This window comes from Primulina eburnea, chromosome 5 (genome assembly GCF_022965805.1).
Source record: "Primulina eburnea isolate SZY01 chromosome 5, ASM2296580v1, whole genome shotgun sequence".
In the NCBI taxonomy this organism is placed as follows: domain Eukaryota; kingdom Viridiplantae; phylum Streptophyta; class Magnoliopsida; order Lamiales; family Gesneriaceae; genus Primulina; species Primulina eburnea.
The window spans coordinates 28,870,966-28,891,640 of record NC_133105.1 but is presented as its reverse complement, the minus strand read 5'-3'; the positions used below and the strand labels follow the sequence as shown (position 1 = coordinate 28,891,640).

The window sequence follows — 20,675 nt, the reverse complement described above, 5'->3', positions numbered from 1 at the left end:
GAACTGAAGGTTGTGGCGGTCTCGGAGTCACAGCGACATACGAAAGTCCTCGTTGCTTAATCAGACCCGCTTCCGCTCCCTTGGCTCGGTTCAAGGCATCTGCAAAATTGTTCGTTCTGCCGGTAATCACCAAGGTAAAAATATCAGGATTCAAGCCATTGATAAATTGATCTGCAACGGCCTCATCATTTTCTGCAACATGAGGAGCAAATCGGAGCAATGTCGACAACTTTGCCACATATTCTTCGAAGTTCAGCTGTCCCTGTCTTAAATTGGCAAACTCGGCACCTTTATCCTTTCTGTATGACACGGGAAAGAAACGTTGATAGAACTCTGCTTTAAAGACTTTCCAAGTGATCTCTGTGCCACGATGCTCCAACGCTCTTTTTGTAGTAAACCACCAGTTCTTTGCGACTTCATGCAGTTGATGCCCAATTAACTTCACTCGGCGTTCATCGGTATATTCAAGAGACTCAAATAACATCTCGATATCATCTAACCAGCTCTCGCAATCAATAGCATTCTCTGTACCTTTTAGTGTCGGCGGTTTGAAGGATTGAAATCGTTTTAATAATGTCTCCATCGGTGTTGCAGTAACATCCATCGAATCATTCGAAGTACTGCCCTGCTCTGGCCCCGGACGCACAGGCACTGCTGCTCTTTGGGGAGGCATATCTGATTATCAAACGGATTAGTACACATTCTATAATCTGTTTCAGTCCTCCTCTGATCATATACATCTGATCCATAATCGGTTCTGCTTCATTTTATTCTTAATACATGTCGCAATCAATCAAATAAGCAATTAAACATGTATAACCGCAAGAAACATGCTTCCACATAGAACATATGTAAATCAACATACAATTAATAGAATGGTAGCATCATCAAAGCAAAGAAGACGACTCGATCAACCCCGCTCACTTGCTTCTAGTTCAGTCTACAGAACTTACGGCTCTGATACCACCTGTTGTGGGGACCCGGGATCTAACTCAATTGTCTTTGGGATTAATTGGATCTTTGCTAGAAAATATGGGTCAAAATTTTACTTTTAATATAAAAAACAATTGTATATAAATCATACATCAATGTTATCTCTATTTTATTACAACAAACGTCGGTACATGTCTTGTTCCGTTACGGTCATACAAAATAGTGTTTTTAAAAACAACTACAGATTAAATGTAGAACCACTATTTCATCTTCTACGCTCGAAATCACCACTCTATCCAATCTCAGTCACGCTCTTCTTGACCCTGATCCTGTCCCACCTGTTTTCATTCACACATGCACACACAACAACAGCCGGATACTCCGATGAGAACAAATCCCAGTATAAAACATGTATACATGCATGTCATGCAATAATATAAAATCATAATACATGAATCAACAAATATGACACATTAGTGAATACCGATAAAACATCTTTGACTCTTATTCTTTGACTCGACTTATATCTAAGTCTAGGGATCCCGGTGTGAATAAGATGTAACAAGTCTCCCACCTAATTTCCTGTAATGCCCAGGAATTGTAGAATTGATAAACCAAGATTATTAATCGTCATTAACGTGAGACTCGGAGGATATGAGAATGCATGACATGCGATGAGGGAAGAAAAGACATGTGAAAATAGGGTTTGCAAGACCACACCTGTGACGTCCCGAAAATTTGAGGTCTACATGAACCACGTGCGTGCAAGTTATTAAATTCTTTATGTATTTTATTAAATGATTTTAATGCATGTTTATTTCATTAAATTGAGTTTTAATTCATGATTTGTGAATTTGCATTATTTCAAATTATAATATGTTTAGTTGATTCATGTTTAAACGTTTTTCTTGAGTTTTATGTTCAGGCGATTATTCGAGGCGGGATCGAGGAAAAGACCGGTGACGATTTTTAGCAATTAAAAATGTGGTATTTTATTTTTATGTTGAGTTTGGGACATTTTAAATTAGTTTGTAAAGAGTTAGTATTTTAAAGCCTAAATTAGTTACTTAATAATTTTAGGAGTTTAAATCTTTTAAAGTGGGTGGTACATGTATTTTGGTTAAAAGGAGAGTTTAGTGGAGTGTATCAATTTAATTGATAAATTTGTGTGGGTCAAACTTTTATTAGCATTTTTATTAGTTGATTTAGCAAAATTATCTCCTAATTAATGACCCACACACACGTTAAATACACTAACACACACTTACACGTTTTTACACACACTAAAACACACAACACACACACAAGCTTTAAAAATCAGATTTTTATTATTTTAAAAAGAGAGAAACCTAGGGTTCCATAGCATTCAGCAGCCGTCCCCTTCTCTTCGAGTCTCCCAGCAATTTTCGTGAGTTTTATTGCAAGAATTTAGTGCCACGTTCGTCCCGGATCAAGCCTCGCTCCGTTCCCCGCATCGGTATCGCCGTTTCGGTAAAGTTTATCATCAAAAGGCACGTATATTCTGTTCTTTCTGCATCGATCTTGTCATAGTATGCGTTGTGTATTTTTATGCGTGAAAATTTATGTATGACGTTCGTCGTTTGAGCGGAAACTGATTTGAATGCGTTTGAAATACTTTTTAGATCTGAAATCTCGTAACTTTCTGTTCTTCTCGAAACTGCGATTTTTCCGTCGAGAATTTGAGAAAACTTTCAACTACAAAATTGTAGAACTTTTTGATACCTTCGTTTTGATATAAACTTCGAGATTTTTGGATGAAAATTGAGTGAGTTATGGCATTTTTCGTGGGACTGCTCAAACTGCGACTTTTACGATAATTGTGTTCTCGAAGTTTATTTGTTGCAGGCTTCGTTGGAGATCGACGGACGATCGTTGTTGCACCTAGGTATGATTATTATGTTGTTGGGTTGATATGTGGTACGTCGTTTAGTGTCGATAGGCACTCGAATGCATTAGAAGTCGTAGGAAAGAAATTAGTGTCGATTGTCACGTTTTTGAAATTGTATGTGTCGTAAGATGAACGTCGTGGCTTGAGATGTTGTACGAAATTGGTTTTATGTTATGGTATGCTAGGATGGGTCTCGGGGTGTCGGTTCATAGTTCGTGCAACCGGGTCTAGAAAGTTAAGCAAAGCATGTACAAGAATTTTCGTAAGTTCGCGATCACAGAGCCTGCACGGACCCTTACACGGACCCTGGCACGGGGTCCGTGCCTTTGTTCTTCCGGAGTGCCCTTTTTCCAGAGTCTGCACGGACCCTGGCACGGGGTCCGTGTCCACCCCTTTTTCATGGAATCTTTCACCCGAGTCTACACGGACCCCTACACGGAGGTAGGCACGGGGTCCGTGTCCCTTCTTCTTTCCGAGTGTCACTGCACCGCACCTAGACGGACCTGTACACGGACCCGGGGTAGGGGTCCGTGTACTCACTGTTTGGGAAAGAATTGTAAGTACATTTTGGGATTTGACGTCATGGTTTAGTGCAAGGGTTATCAAGGTTGTGTCATGGGAAATGTTAGAACGTCCTAAGTATTGATTGGACTTGAGAGCAAGTATGATTCCTACGTTTAAGTTATGCAAATTCATGTTAGTTGATGCAGCAACGGCCCCGATCGAAGTCCAACGAATCCCTCAACGCCAAGTATGTTGACGTGCAAAGAAAATATTTTAAGTTTTTGAGGTATGCTAAATGTCTTGTGACCAAAAGTGAATGGGTTTGGAAGTCGGTGAATGTGGCCGAGGACCTCTCCACCCCGTTAAATTATGAACGGGTTTGAAGTTAGGATTGGAAAGCGTTAAATTATGAACGGGGACCAATCCGCCCGTTAAATTATGAACGGGTTAGATCGTGGTTGTGAAGCGTTAAATTATGAACGTGGATCAACTGGCCTGTTAAATTATGAACAGAGATCTCATGTATGTGGCAGTGGATACGTCCCTGTCAGCCCAGTACTGTGGTTTTTCTGATCAGACGTTTATTATGTATGGGTCACTTGCTTTGAAACATCCTCTACGCAAAATGATGAAGTTATGTATGTTCAAGTATGTTCAAGTATGCAGCATGTTTATGAAAAGTTTAAGTTATGGCACGTCGAAGTATGTATGTACGTATGTTCAAGTTTTAATACGCAAGTTCAAGTTCAAGTTATGTATGTCCTATTTTAAAGTTGAATGTGATTTTATTATGTAGTACTCGTTATTCCAGTTTATACGTGTTGAGTCTTTAGACTCACTAGACTTGATCGATGCAGGTGAGTATGTTGTTGAGGAGACAGGAGGTGGCGACCAAGGGGCAGGCTTGGACTGAGCGGGAGGCTAACCCGAGGACCGCAAAGTTTATGTTTTTACGCCCATGTTATTTTACGATTTTTATGCAAGTTCAAAATACTCTGATGTTATGTTTCATTTCAAGACTTTTGGAGCAAGTGTTTCTTTTTAGCAAATTTTATTGGTGATGTCGATTTCAAACGTTTTTATTGATGAAGGATGTAGTGACGACCGTATTTGATTTCATTTACGCATTCCTTTTAGTTTAAAAGAAAATTTTTAATTTTTCCGCAAATTTTGAGTAGTAAAAGTACGGTACGTTACAACACCCGCACCCAGGGCAGGAGTGCACCCGCGGTCATGCAATTGTGGATTTTTGCAAGAAAGGTCGAAGCATCACCGCACCCGCGGTGCCAGACATGATCGCACCCGCGGTGCATGGACAGCAAGTTGGTGTTTTTGGAAATGGCCAGACCGCACCCGTGGTGCTAACAGGAGCGCACCCGTGGTTGGGTCACCGCACCCGCGGTGTTGGAAGGACCGCACCCGCGGTCTGAGCTTTCAGGAAATGCCAGGATAGGCATTGCACGACCGCACCTGCGGTACAATACACGACCGCACCCGCGGTCTAACGTGTAATGTAAAGAATGAAGCCACGTTTCGGAGCTTGCATGCAGTATATATATAACTGATTGACACGTTATTCCTCAGAAAAATTGGAAAAAGGGACGAGATTTTGGAAAGAAAATCCTTACGCCTTTTAGATTTGCGATTGTGGAAGATCCGTCTATCAGAATTCAAATCTGAACGCAGTACCGTGTTCCTCTCGACTCGAGCTACCCAAGGACGTAAGTTTCATTACGTTTTGCAGTGTTTTGACATTATGATGTTGTCAGAATTTAATATGATTCAGATATGGTGTTGCTGCTACCATATATATTGTATAATCGAAGTCAGATTTCAGAATAGACTGGTTATGCAATTGTTATGAATTGTGAAAGATATTGATTGATATTTTGATATCAGAATTGTGTTAGTATTCAGAGTATGAATTGTAGTGACACAGATTAGGAGTTCCAGTATTATATCTGTGATGTTCAGATTGACGGGGTTATTCAGATTGTATAGTTGTGCCGTCGAAACATCAGTTGAGTTAGATTAATCAGATTCAGATATGATTTCGATTAGATTGTGATATTACTGATATGACTCAGATTGTATCTTGTTCAGATATTGATCAGATTGTATACTGATTTGAGTATTGAGCATAACAGATTGTGTATGGAGTTATTCACTGATACAGCGTATTCGATATTTTCATTTCAGATTGATATGGACAGATTTGAATACAAATCATCGTCTTCGCCAGACCGGGACGACAAAGGTATAATTCATGTGATATTCGGGAAGATACAACTCAATTGAGATCTCATTTTAGTTTCCCAATAAAATCACATACTAGAATTATTATTGTTTAATGTATGATATGATTATGCTTTGTTTACAGATTGTTATTTATTGCATTTAAGATAGGGAGTGTTGACAGATCCGTCAAACTTCTAGATGTTTGGTGATATCACAGCTTAGGGGAAGATCATTCTCCTATTGAGATGTGGATACAGATCAGGCCGAAGTCTCGGAATAAGACGTACCGTCACCCCGATTGGGAGGGTAGGTGATAGATCGTCTTATTCACACCGGGATCCCTAGAGTTATAATTGAGTCGAGTCTAGACATGATTTGACTAGAACTGCATGTGTTTATAGATGTGGTTTCATAGACTATGAAACCCATGTTTATTGCTTTCAGTTATGATAGCATGTTTATATGATTTGATTTAAATTGCATGTTTATCTGAATTGAGTTGCATGCTTATTTTGATTTGATTTCATAGATTATGAAATCAATTACTTTTGAATATGATCATGATAGCATGTTTTATGATTTAGATTGTTTCTATACATACTTACCATGTTTTATACTGGGATTTATTCTCACCGGAGTATCCGGCTGTTGTTTTGTTTTGTATGTGTGCATGACAACAGGTGGGCAAGATCGGGTTCGAGAAGATGATGAGAGAAGAAGAGTTAGCGTGGTGATTCCGGACTTGGATAGATTTGGTTTTATTACTTGAACTTTAGTAGTTGAACCTTAGATTAATTGAGAAGACTGTTGTACAGTATTGTACCTTTATACTGAAATGTAGTTTTTTACAGATATGTATATGATGTAGATGCCATTACCTTCCGCACTGTATTTTTAAAAAAAAAAAGAAAAGTTTTCAGACCCTGTTTTATCTTAATTGATAATTAAATCCCAAAGATGATTAAGAAGAAAGATCAGCGTCCGGGTCCCCACATTTCCCAATTGGGGTGGCGGTACGTCTTATTCCTAAACTTTGGCCCTGTCTGTATCGAATATCTACAATCGCAGTTGATCTTCTCCTATGCCTCGATACCACCGAACGTCTAGAAACTTGGCATATCTGCTAATGACTCTCCTATCTCAATGCTTGTACATAAATCAAGATAAAGCACAAACATAGCACGGTATAGAAATCTAGTATGTGGTTTTTGGGAAACTCAAACCGGATCTGATTCGAGTTATATTTCCCCAATCAAACATTGAATTATACCTATCGGTGTTCAATCTTTGTTGATGTCGAAGTCTTGACGTCGAAGCTTATCGATATCAATCTGAAATGGCAATGTCGAATAGCACAATATCAATCAAAAACTCAACCAATACATGTACGTATCAATATTCATTCCAGGAACATTTCGACGGCATAACGGCGTAATCTCGCGATACCGGTCAACTCAAACATCAATAATCAATAACAATAACTCATAATTCTCATCTTAACACAATCTACCATGCTGAAATCTGCATAATTTTAGACACATATATGCTACAAAATCGTAATAATCGCATACGGTATCATTACTTCGATCCGGTTTCAAATATACTATACCCACATCACAATAACAAATAATAGCAATGAAAATCTGATTTCCCCAATCATCTAAACTTCAAAACATGCTAAAATGTAATTGTGACACCCTGACCCGTTACAATTAAAAATACAGCGGAATTTAAAATTTTCATACAACTGGAAGGAGTTTCAAAATACATTTCCAAATATCATCAAAAGTATTAACATGATCAACTAAATGATACATCAAAATACAAAACATCATTTTAATGATCATGTCCAAAAATATTGCTTGCAAAACAAACTACTTCCTTCCAATCTTCGTATGCATATGACTCCCATCCACAGTCAACGTCCTGGCCCGTCACTCTTATCTACATCACATGAAAATAACTGAAATGAGTATAAAACTCAACAAGTGGAACTCTTACATAGCAATGAACATATCATACTCTGTAAAACATGGCTTTAAAACATAAATACCATCAACTCTGAAATAAATATCATAGCAATAGCATAGCAATAAGATGGTATTTCTCTTTACTCTAGTTGGATTGATATCAATAGTAACTCTGTCTGTGGTGCTCGTATCCCAATCGATATAAACCGATAACTCTGAGGGATATAAGCCTATGGTCGTTGATCAACTAATTGCATGCAATCTCTGACTATGTATCTATCAATCCAATAAAACATTTAAACTCTTTCTCTTTGGTATTTAAACAACACTTTAGAAACTATACTCTTTGTATTCCCTTTGAACAATTGAGACATCAAATGCCTCCCATATATATAAAAATTGAATCAATACATACTATGGATCAAATGGAAGGGAATATCACAATAAAACCTTTGAAACACAATACATATATATACATGTGAGCACAAGGGATGAAATTCCACTTACAAACCACGAGAACACCTCCACTAATCACTTGGTTGAAATCCTACAACAGTAATCCATAAATAACACCAACATCAACTCAATATCCAAGAACTCAAGTCAAATAATCCATTAAACCAACAAATACAACAACCCATAACACCTCTTCTCCAAAAACCATGAGATAACACAACCAAAAGCTTACCTTAGCTTCCTAGCACCAAGGAGAACTTCGATCTCTACTCGAAAATCCAACTAGAAGCTTGAATCAAAGATAGAAAATGGAAGAAATGGAAGAAACCCTTATTTCTAGAGAGAAAAACGAGATGGAGAAAGAAGAAAAGGGAAAAAGTGAAGTCATCTTATCCAAAAGGTACTTAAAATCTCGACCATACCTCATACTGTTCATCACCGCGGGTGCGCTGCCAACAAGCACCGCGGGTGCGCTAAGCTCACGGCACTCCACCAAAAATCCAAACTCAATGACCGCGGGTGCGGTCCTGCAATTACCGCGGGTGCGGTCTACACCGCGGGTGCGGTACTAACATCACCGCGGGTGCGGTGAATCCACGGTAAAACCCACAAATTCCAACAATTACGACCGCGGGTGCGGTCCTTACACTGAGTGCGGGTGCGGTATGGCTTCGGCCAAGAAACACACCAAAGCAACTACAATCGATCCGAAAAGCTGAAACGAACAACCAACAACAACTACACCTCAAGACAATAATAACCAACAATACTATGGCCCATAATCACAACTCTAATCATCACAACTAAACTTAACTTAATCAATAAATCTATAACACACGAAAACTTAAACCGTACCGTACACCGGGCTCGGCTATTACAATCTCCCCTCCTTAAGGGAATTTCGTCCTCGAAATTGACGTCACTGCACGAACAACTCAGGATACTTCTCTCTCATCTCATCCTCTGGTTCCCACGTAGCCTCTTCGATCAAATGGTTCCTCCAAAGGACTTTAACGATGCCGATCTCTTTGTTTCTCAATACTCTGACTCTGCGATCCAAAATCTGGACCGGAATCTCTTGGTAGGTCAAATTCGGCGTCAAGTCCAATGGCTCGTGGCGAAGAACATGGGAAGGATTCGCAATATACTTCCTGAGCATCGATACGTGAAAAACATTATGGACTCTGTCAAGATCTGGCGGTAGGGCTAACCTGTAGGCTCGATCACCAACTCTGTCCAATATCTCGAATGGACCAATAAACCTCGGACTCAACTTACCCTTCTTGCCAAACCGCATCACACCCTTGAGAGGTGCAATCTTCAGAAACACGTGATCGCCAACCTCAAACTGCAAAGGTCTACGACGAACATCTGCATAGCTCTTTTGTCTCGACTGCGCAATCTTCATTCTCTCACGGATAACAGCAACAACATCGGCTGTCTGTTGGACCAACTCTGGATCCAACATCTTCCTCTCACCAACCTCATCCCAATACAAGGGCGATCTGCACTTCCTCCCATAAAGTGCTTCATACGGTGCCATCCCAATCGTCGCTTGGTAGCTATTATAGTACGTGAACTCAACTAGAGGCAACTTAGAATCCCAGCTACCAGAATAATCGATAGTACAAGCTCTGAGCATATCCTCTAGAATCTGAATGACTCTCTCTGACTGACCGTCGCTCTGAGGGTGATAAGCTGTACTGAACGCTAACCGTGAACCCAAAGCTCTGTGCAAACTCTTCCAAAACTCTGAAGTAAATCTAGGGTCACGATCAGACACAATCGACACAGGGACACGGTGAAGTCTAACAATCTCTGCTATGTAATCCTCGGCATACTGATTCATGGAATACGTCGTCTTGACTGGAAGAAAGTGCGCTGACTTGGTCAATCGATCAACAATAACCGAAATGGAATTTAAACCTTTCTGCGTTCTGGGAAGACCAGTCACGAAATCCATCGTAATATGCTCCCACTTCCACTGAGGAATCGGCAATGACAACAATGTCCCAGCAGGTCTCTGGTGCTCAATCTTCACCTGCTGACAAGTTAAGCACTGAGAAATGAACAAAGCAATATCTTTCTTCATACCTGGCCACCTGTAAAGTCGACGAAGATCCTGATACATTTTGGTGCTGCCTGGATGTATCGAATATGGCGCGGTATGAGCCTCTGTCAATACGTCTCGCCGAATATCATCACCAACGGGAACACAAATACGGCCTCTGAAAGTCACCAAACCATCACCATTCAACGCAAACTCTGAGTTACCCCTCTCCTCAGCTCTAGCTCTCAACTCTAACAACTGCAAGTCAGTAGCTTGCTCTCTACGGATCCTGTCCGCCAATGTAGCCCGAATGACCAACGCTAAAAGACGAGCAATGGTTCCCGGAACTACCAAAGCAATCTCCTCTCTCTGTAAGTCCATCAACAATGGTCTCTGAATCAAAGAACTCAAAGAAGAACTCGACTTACGGCTCAAAGCGTCTGCCACAACATTCGCTTTCCCTGGGTCGTAACTGATAGTCACATCATAGTCCTTGACAAGCTCTAACCACCTCCTATGCCGCATATTGAGCTCTTTCTGGGAAAACAGATACTTCAAACTCTTGTGGTCTGTGAAGATCTCACACTTTTCGCCATACAAATAATGTCTCCAAATCTTCAAGGCGAAAACCACAGCTGCCAGCTCCAAATCATGCGTCGGATAATTCTTCTCATAGTCTTTCAACTGGCGAGAAGCATAGGCTATAACCTTTCCTCGCTGCATCAGCACTGCACCAAGGCCTTTCTTCGACGCATCGGTAAAGACAACAAAATCCTCTGAACCACTGGGCAATGAAAGAACAGGAGCTGTCGTCAATCTATCCTTCAACTCTTGAAATGCACTCTGGCAATCAATGGACCACTCGAACTTCACAGTCTTCCTCGTCAAATTGGTCAATGGCAAGGCAATCTTGGAGAAATCTGAAATAAAACGACGATAATAACCCGCCAAACCAAGGAAACTGCGTACCTCAGAAACAGTAGTAGGAATAGGCCACTTCAGAACTGCCTCTATCTTCAACGGATCAACAACAATACCATCCTTCGAAACAACATGACCTAGAAAAGAAATCTGATCCAACCAAAATTCACACTTCTTCAACTTGGCAAACAGTCTCCTCTCTCTCAACAACTGAAGAACCACTCTAAGATGCTCTACAGGAAGCTCTCTGGTCTTGGAATAGATCAAGATATCGTCGATGAAGACAATGACGAAGCTATCCAAATACAGCTTGAACACACGGTTCATCAGGTCCATGAAAACTGAAGGAGCATTGGTCAGACCAAAAGACATCACAAGAAACTCATAATGAACGTACCTGGTCCGGAACGCTGTCTTAGGGATATCAGACTCCCTAACCTTCAACTGATAGTAGCCAGACCGAAGATCAATATTCGAAAATACAGTAGCACCATGAAGCTGATCAAACAAATCATCTATCCGTGGCAACGGATACTTATTCTTGACAGTCACTTTGTTGAGCTCCCTATAGTCAATACACAGCCGCAAAGACCCATCCTTCTTCTTGAAAAAAGAACCGGAGCTCCCCAAGGCGAAGAACTCGGACGAATAAAACCCTTGTCCAATAGATCCTGCAACTGCGTCTTCAACTCCTTCATCTCGGTAGGGGCCATTCGGTACGGAGCCTTAGAAATAGGAACCGTACCTGGAGCTAAATCAATCACAAACTCAACGTCTCTGTCCGGCGGCAAACCCGGCACATCATCCTCAAACACATCAGCAAACTCCCTCACAACATCAATATCATCAATATTCAACTTAATCAATCTATAAACATCCACAATCGAAGCCAGAAACACATCACAACCTCTACACATCAACTTCTCAGCCTCAAGACAAGAAATAAAAGGAAGGACCAGCGAAGTACCTGCACTGGCGAGAACTCCTCCCTTAATGCTATTATCTGCAAAGGTCATCGTCTTAGCAACGCATCAATAACAGCACGATAGGTCGAAAGCCAATCCATGCCAAGAATAACATCAAAGGCAACTATCGGAATAACAATCAAATCAGCAAAAACAACTCGCTCCTCAATACGAACAGGGCATGCATAAACAATAGACGTCAGGCACAACACGTCCCCCGAAGGCAAAACAACATTAAGCTGGAGGGGAAGAATAGAAGGAACTATACCCAACGATCTCAAAAACAATTCAGACATAAAAGAATGAGTAGCACCAGTATCAATCAAAGTCGTAGCTAGCCCTGCCTGAAATCAAAATAGTGCTAGAGATCACAGAAGAATCATGGTTTATACCTTCCTTGGTCATCGAAAAGATACGACCCTGCACCTTATCCTTGCTCGCTCCCCTCGGACAATCTCTGGCAATGTGGCCTGCCGTGCCACAACGATAACAAGAATGAGTGCCAAATCTGCACTCTCCTCTATGATGTCTGCTGCACTTAGGACACAGCGGCTTCTCGGGATCAACTGGAACTGACGGTGGTCTAGGACTCGGCTCTATCTTGCCCTTCCCTTTGAAACGATCCTTGCCTCTCTGATTCGAGCCCTGTCCTCTCTGAGCAATAGCTTGATGCCTCTCCTGCCTCTCTCTGGCGATATCTTTCTCATCCTGCTCGGCCAACAAAGCCTTCGACACGATCTCTTTGAAAGTCACGGCCTTGGACATGTTGATATCTCTCCTGATCTCTGCATGAAGGCCTCGAATGAAATGAACGCCTTTGTCCTTGTCGTTTGAAACAATATACGGAGCAAATAAACAACCCTCCTCGAACTTGAGAATGTACTCGTCAACGTTCATGCTCCCCTGTCGAAGCTCCAAGAACTCCGTAACCTTCCTCGCTCGAAGTGCGTCGGGGAAATACTTGTCATAGAACAAATCAGTGAATCCTGACCACTTCAACACTGAAACATCAACACCAACCTTCGTGACATTCCACCAGATACGTGCAGCCTTTACCCACATGAATACTGCACAGCTGATCCTGTCTTTATCTTCGTACTGGAGATGATCGAAGATCGCCTCTAGAGCCTTGATCCACTCCACTGCAACTAAAGGATCAGTGCTACCTGCGAATTCCGGTGGATCCATTCTCTTGAAAGCAGAAAAGACGGCATCAGTGCCAACTGCCTGAGCTACTTGGCCTCTCACTTGGCCTCTACCCTGTCCTGTTCCTTGCAATCGAAGCAGCTGCTGAATCTGGTCGCTATGGACTTTAGCCTGCTCTTTAAGCAACTTGCCGAACTCGTCGACAACTCTCGAGGAAGAACTATCCTCACCCTCTACGGCATTCCTCTTAGGTGGCATACTCTACAATGTGTTCACAAAACACAAATCAATAGATAACAATGGATAGATGCAAGGAAAACATACCCGGACAGTTGAAAGTAGACGAAGTCATATGCATTGGTCAAAAGAACGGTGCTCTGATACCAGTAAATGTGACACCCTGACCCGTTACAATTAAAAATACAGCGGAATTTAAAATTTTCATACAATTGGAAGGAGTTTCAAAATACATTTCCAAATATCATCAAAAGTATTAACATGATCAACTAAATGATACATCAAAATACAAAACATCATTTTAATGATCATGTCCAAAAATATTGCTTGCAAAACAAACTACTTCCTTCCAATCTTCGTATGCATATGACTCCCATCCACAGTCAACGTCCTGGCCCGTCACTCTTATCTGCATCACAAGAAAATAACTGAAATGAGTATAAAACTCAGCAAGTGGAACTCTTACATAGCAATGAACATATCATACTCTGTAAAACATGGCTTTAAAACATAAATACCATCAACTCTGAAATAAATATCATAGCAATAGCATAGCAATAAGATGGTATTTCTCTTTACTCTAGTTGGATTGATATCAATAGTAACTCTGTCTGTGGTGCTCGTATCCCAATCGATATAAACCGATAACTCTGAGGGATATAAGTCTATGGTCGTTGATCAACTAATTGCATGCAATCTCTGACTATGTATCTATCAATCCAATAAAACATTTAAACTCTTTCTCTTTGGCATTTAAACAACACTTTAGAAACTATACTCTTTGTATTCCCTTTGAACAATTGAGACATCAAATGCCTCCCATATATATAACAATTGAATCAATACATACTATGGAACAAATGGAAGGGAATATCACAATAAAACCTTTGAAACACAATACATATATATACATGTGAGCACAAGGGATGAAATTCCACTTAAAACCACGAGAACACCTCCACTAATCACTTGGTTGAAATCCTACAACAATAATCCATAAATAACACCAACATCAACTCAATATCCAAGAACTCAAGTCAAATAATCCATTAAACCAACAAATACAACAACCCATAACACCTCTTCTCCAAAAACCAAGAGATAACACAACCAAAAGCTTACCTTAGCTTCCTAGCACCAAGGAGAACTTCGATCTCTACTCGAAAATCCAACTAGAAGCTTGAATCGAAGATAGAAAATGGAAGATATGGAAGAAAACCCTTATTTCTAGAGAGAAAAACGAGATGGAGAAGGAAGAAAAGGGAAAAAGTGAAGTCATCTTATCCAAAAGGTACTTAAAATCTCGACCATACCTCTACTGTTCATCACCGCGGGTGCGCTGCTAACAAGCACCGCGGGTGCGCTAAGCTCACGACACTCCACCAAAAATCCAAACTCAATGACCGCGGGTGCGGTCCTGCAATTACCGCGGGTGCGGTCTACACCGCGGGTGCGGTACTAACATCACCGCGGGTGCGGTGAATCCACGGTAAAACCCACAAATTCCAACAATTACGACCGCGGGTGCGGTCCTTACACTGAGTGCGGGTGCGGTATGGCTTCGGCCAAGAAACACACCAAAGCAACTACAATCGATCCAAAATGCTGAAACGAACAACCAACAACAACTACACCTCAAGACAATAATAACCAACAATACTATGGCCCATAATCACAATTCTAATCATCACAACTAAACTTAACTTAATCAATAAATCTATAACACACGAAAACTTAAACCTTACCGTACACCGGGCTCGGCTATTACAGTAATAATACTTACATCCTTTCGAAGCTAGTAACAAGAGGAGCACAAATATAGACTCGGATTCAAATTCGGTTGGCCGGATCTTGCACAAGCTAAATTCTAAGATAGAAGGAAATTTCAACCTTTCATGGAAATTCTCTCGGTGGTTTCTTTGTTTCAGTAAGTCTGAAATGAAGGATTACACATTAAGTATGCATGGCAAGGACATGTGTCTTATTCTTTGGTCTGCACGTCTCGCGAGGCCTGCTGTTCTCGGCATTTCTCTTTTTGACATCTCGCGCATATGCGCGCCCTTCTTCCGCGCATATGCGCGAGGTTCTCTGGACTTAATATTTTGAAACACACCTCCTCACGCATATGCGCGAGGTCCTCTACCTGCCTCGCGCATTTGCGCGAATCAATGTCACGCATATGCGCGAGGGGTACTGTCCTCCCACATATTTCATATACTCCCTTGTTTTTTTGGGTCCGATCCAATTCGTCTATAATCACATCAATTATCAACAAATCATTTCCGACTATATAACCAAATTCTCGGGCCTTACAAACACCGATGGTCTTGGTCATAGAGCCGAACGAGGGAGATAATTGTAGGGGTGTCTCGGTTGGGGCTTGGTGCGAGGGGTCTCGGGTGGTCTTGCTTAACAGCATGCATGGGGCTGAGGGCTTGGGCTAGGTCGGTCCAGGAGGGTTTGTATCGCCCAAAATTAATGCGACGTAATTCAACTGCATGCAAATCTAGGAAATATGAAAAATGAGTAATTAATTGAATTTAATTGCTTAATTGATTATGTGACATGCATGATTATATGACAAACAGGATTTTATTGTCATTATGCATGAAACTGTATTTTAAGGATTATTCGAGTGGCGATCGAGGAACGGAGACCGATGAATGAAAAGTGTAAAAATTTTTTATAAAATAAGTGATTTTAATTATTTAAAGTATAGATGATGTTTTGTAATACTTTTTAAAATAATGGGTTTTGAAGTGATTTTATACCCGAGAACTAAATTTTATCGGTGTTGGGGTTTCAACAAAAATACGAACTTTTTGGCGACCCGGCTATTAAATTCACAAACATAGTTAAACAAAATTATTTTTATTATTTAGTTAAAGACTAATGGGCCTAATTGGTATGCTTAATAGGCCTAAGCCTTGATTAGTGAATTAATTAGTATATAATATGTTAAATCACCCAAACCCTTCCCATTAACTGACGCCCAACTTTCAGATTTTCTCCCAGAATTTTATTCAAATAACATGGCACACACACACCATAATTAGTAGGAAATTTTGAAAGTTCAAGGAAGAATTCAAGCCAAAGGTTGTCGTCCCCGTTCTTCGCAATTGTCAACGAATAATCGTACGTTAAATATGCAAAGGAACACATATTTCTTTCCTTCAAAACATCATCACACCATAATTTGTTTTTATGCATGAAAAGTATGGAAAACAAGTGTCACTTTGAATTATTTTCGGATTTATGGCATATGTCAAACTTTTGGCTTGTATTTTCCTTCAAAAATCATGTTTTGTATGGTTTAAGGGCTGCCATGATTTAGGTTATGATTAAGCATGGTTTTACACATGTTATAAGACCCTAGACGCACACCACACACGCTGGTAGAACAAAGGAAACAAGCTGGAAGCAAGTTGCTGTTATGGTGAGCATAGGTTTCGGTTTTGGTCATGGAGGCTCGGGTTGGTCTTGGCTTGGGGCCAGGGCTAGCCAAGGCCATGTGTGGGTCAAGGGTAGCGCTAGGACCTGAGTTAAGTTGGCTGGGAGGAGTCCTAGAAAGCTAGGACTCCCACTCGGGAGCCAAGGAGTGGCACGCAGAACATGCGCAGACTTCCAAGGGCTGAGTAGCTCGGTCTGTGGTTCAAGGGCTGGGCTAGGGTGAGTCATTTGGATCCTAGGATGGTGCTGGAGAGGTTGGTTCAGGGGCTGGGCTCGTTGGCCAGGTCCTAAGCGCACAACATGGAGTCCATGCAATTGAGGAGTTCTCGGCCAGCAGGTAGGCTTGGGTGGGGGCTTCGATTTTGGTTTTAGGCTGGTTCCTAAGGGTGTTAAAGGTCAAGTAGGGTTTAGACAAGGGTTGCCTCGGGTTTGGCTCATGGTGGTTCGAGCTAGGCTCGAGAGAAATCGATGATGGCTCGGGGGTTCCTAGTTTGGGTCAAGTTAGGGTTTCTAGTGGCTAAATAAATTGAAACACGGCTCACGGGGATCGAGTCGTGGTTTAGGAGGGCTAACATAATATAAAAAGTCGAAGTTTTTAATTTAGGAATTTTACAATAAAGTTTGGTATTTTTTTGGAATTAAAACGACTTCAAAATGACTAATTACGAATTAATTAAAAAGTTTAGTATTTATGCTAAATAAAATAATGAGAATTTTAATTTAGGCTTAAATAATTATTTAGGACATGTAGGAGTCAATGAAAATAAGAAAAATTCAAGACGTGAAATTTTAAGTCTAGGGAAAAAATGATCATTTTACACCCGAAAATTAGTAAACGTCATGGAAGTGCTGTGAATATTGTTTTATATGCTAATATAATTATTTCAAATGTTTGTGAATTTTATGTTAAACTATAATTTTTAAATATTCATGGATTTTTATGGTTTAATTATTGGACATTTAAAATATATGTTGCATGCTTGGTTTCAAAAATAAAACGATACGTATATGCATGATTTTTATTAAGTGATGATAATATGTTGAAGGACGTGAAGGGATTGTGACTAAATACGATGATATGTTGGAAATATTTTGAGGGTTATGGTCTCAGTGGGAGCTCGATGATCGTGTTTCCTTGGATACGGATAAGATTACAAATACGTTAATACGTTGGCCAAGGCCCAGTTGACCTGTGAGAGTGTCGCTGGTGTCCCCGCCGCCTAGTACTGTGGTTTTCTCTAGATGGATCCATCGCCCAATAAAAATACGAATAATACTAACAATCACAATCTGAATTCAACAAACATGAATATGAATGTGAATATGTTAATATGAATATGAATATGTTTATGGAAATGATTATGTTTAAAGTTTATGCATTATTATGAAAATGTTATTTTAAGTACAAGTATTTTTGACTGTTGTATGTGATATGTATTACGTATTATTGGTATCAGGAATATGATGTGTTGAGTCTTTAGACTCACTAGGTGTGATTGATGCAAGTGATATAAATATTTATTATATGGGAGGTCTTGATGGTTGACCTGACTGGACTAGAGGTGCACATAACCCGAGGACCAGCACTTCTACTTTCCGCATTTAAGTTTATGATTTTCGTTAAAGATTTTAAGACTATTTATTTATATTTTTTAGAGATTTTTGAGAGATTTCGTATGGGCTATAATTCTCATATTTATTGCATTTTAGGTTTGGTAAAATATTTGACGATTTTACTATTTAAAAAATCTTCCTTTGATTTTTAAATGTTAGTGGATTGTTTATTTTCAAAATGGTACAATGTGTTTTCAAATTATTTATATATATTTAAGAGGCAAAGAAAAATTCTAGTACTTTTTAAGCAAAACGATTAAGCAGACGTTTCAGTTGGTATCAGAGCAAAGGTCCTGTAAAGGGTTGTGCCACCATCAGTGCCGGAAAGATTAGTCATCAAGCCTCAATTTGTAAGTTTTTACATGCTTTATATGATTTTATGTTGTTACCTGCATGACGACATGAATAATATGTTTACGTTACATTTTTACTAGCTTTTTGAGTAATTATGCTTTGCATGCTGAAATTGCTAAATGAATTAGGATATGTCACTTGATTAGAAAACTTAGATTTTAATGCTTTTAGCTACGTTAGAATTTTGAAAACGTCCAGATAAAATGCCTCATAGACGTGCCACTGTTAATGAAAACCAAGCAGAGAACAATGTGAACCGTCAAGGGAATGCAGCCCCACCACCTCCTTCAGGGGATGATGTTACTCGTGCACTTGAGGGTATGACTCTTTTAATCGAGCATCAGTTACAGTAGGCACCTAGGCCGCATCATGACATATATGATCAGTTCCAGAGGCTAGGGCCGAAGGAATTTTCTGGCACTACCGATCCTTTTGCTGGTGAGGGTTGGATTCGTTCACTCGAGATAAACTTTCGCTATCTGGATATGGGGGATGCTGACCGTGTGAGGTGTACCACTTATCTATTTGGGGATGATGCTTCTTTATGGTGGTAAGGAGCCGAGCATGGTGTTAATCTTGATACACTTACTTGGGCTCGATTCAAGGAAATATTCTACAAGAAATATTTTACTGGTGATGTGGGGACCCGGACGCTAATCATATTCTTAATCATCATTGAGACAAGTTAATCAAATTATAATAAACAGGGTCTATTTTTTTTAAAATTGCGGAACGTAATGGAATACATGCAAATATACATATCAGTATTAAAAGTACAATTCTGGTACTATATACAATAATTCGAACTAAGGTTTAACAACTACATATCAAGTGTTCCAAACCCTATCTCTAATCCAAGTCCTTAGTCTCCACTCTAATCACGATCTATCTTCATCTTCTTGACCCTGAACTTGTCCCACCTGTTGTCATGCACACATACAAACACGACAACAGCCGGATAACTCTGGTGAGAATAAAATCCTAGTATAAATCAACGAAACATGCAGTTATATCAACAATATAAAAGCATGTAAAACATGTAACATATATCAGTTACATGTAACAAAATCAGAAACATAATCAATATAAAATCGCCAATCAGACTCGTGACTCTATGTCTCAAACTAGACTCAATCCTAGTCTAGGGATCACGGTTTCCAGACGTTGGTATTCCTATATCGAACATCAGTAATAGAAGAAAATCCAATTCTATACACTTCGATATAACCAAACATCTGATGTCTTGACCTATCCTTCACAGACTGTGGCACTATCGCCAATTCAACTATCTTGTGACAACGTGCAATGTGCCAGTGACGATTCCATCATTATCAGCACTGATGTCACAAGATCACTAGACTAATAACTGCTTTCTATACATTCATAGATACAATGTCAACGATACAATCACACTCAATACTGAATCATCACAGATATAATACCACAACTCATAATCAATATGAGTACAACTTGAAATCTTAACAATAACAGATCATAATCTTAACTCTGTACAATCTTGCAATACCGGCAGTACAATATCAGTATATACAAATCAACAACTCATCTGATCCAAGTCTGAATAATATAAATATACCCAGCAGCACAATATCAATCAAATATCACACCCAACACCTCATAATCAATAACAACACAATTCTGAAATCAAATCGGTCTAATCACAATCAAATCAACTCTGAAATTCATAACAATTTCATACGGTATCTGTTCTTCGATCCGGTTTCGATTATACGATGTCTAATATCGCAAGAACAACATGTATCAATCATATCTGATTTTGGCAGTATCATAATTTCAAATCATATTAAAACATAACAAAACTTATGTCCAGTTGTAGCTGTTGTCGCTAGGAACTCGGTACTGTAGTCAGATTACAAATAAGACGGACGGATTCCACAAAATCCTAACTT

The 20,675-nt window shown here is 39.9% G+C and overlaps 1 long non-coding RNA gene across 2 annotated transcripts; it reads right to left on the bottom strand.

The window, feature by feature from the left end:
- Positions 1-1,144: 1,144 nt before the first annotated feature.
- LOC140831810 (uncharacterized) lies at positions 1,145-15,295 on the bottom strand. 2 transcript variants are annotated; one of them, XR_012117954.1, is made up of 3 exons: positions 15,113-15,295; positions 6,855-6,915; positions 1,145-1,271 (listed from the first exon to the last, which is right to left on the bottom strand). It is a non-coding gene; the product is annotated as an uncharacterized lncRNA (long non-coding RNA). The 2 variants fall into 2 exon arrangements; XR_012117955.1 differs by lacking the exon at positions 1,145-1,271 and adding an exon at positions 6,591-6,704.
- Between the last annotated feature and the right edge of the window lie 5,380 nt (positions 15,296-20,675).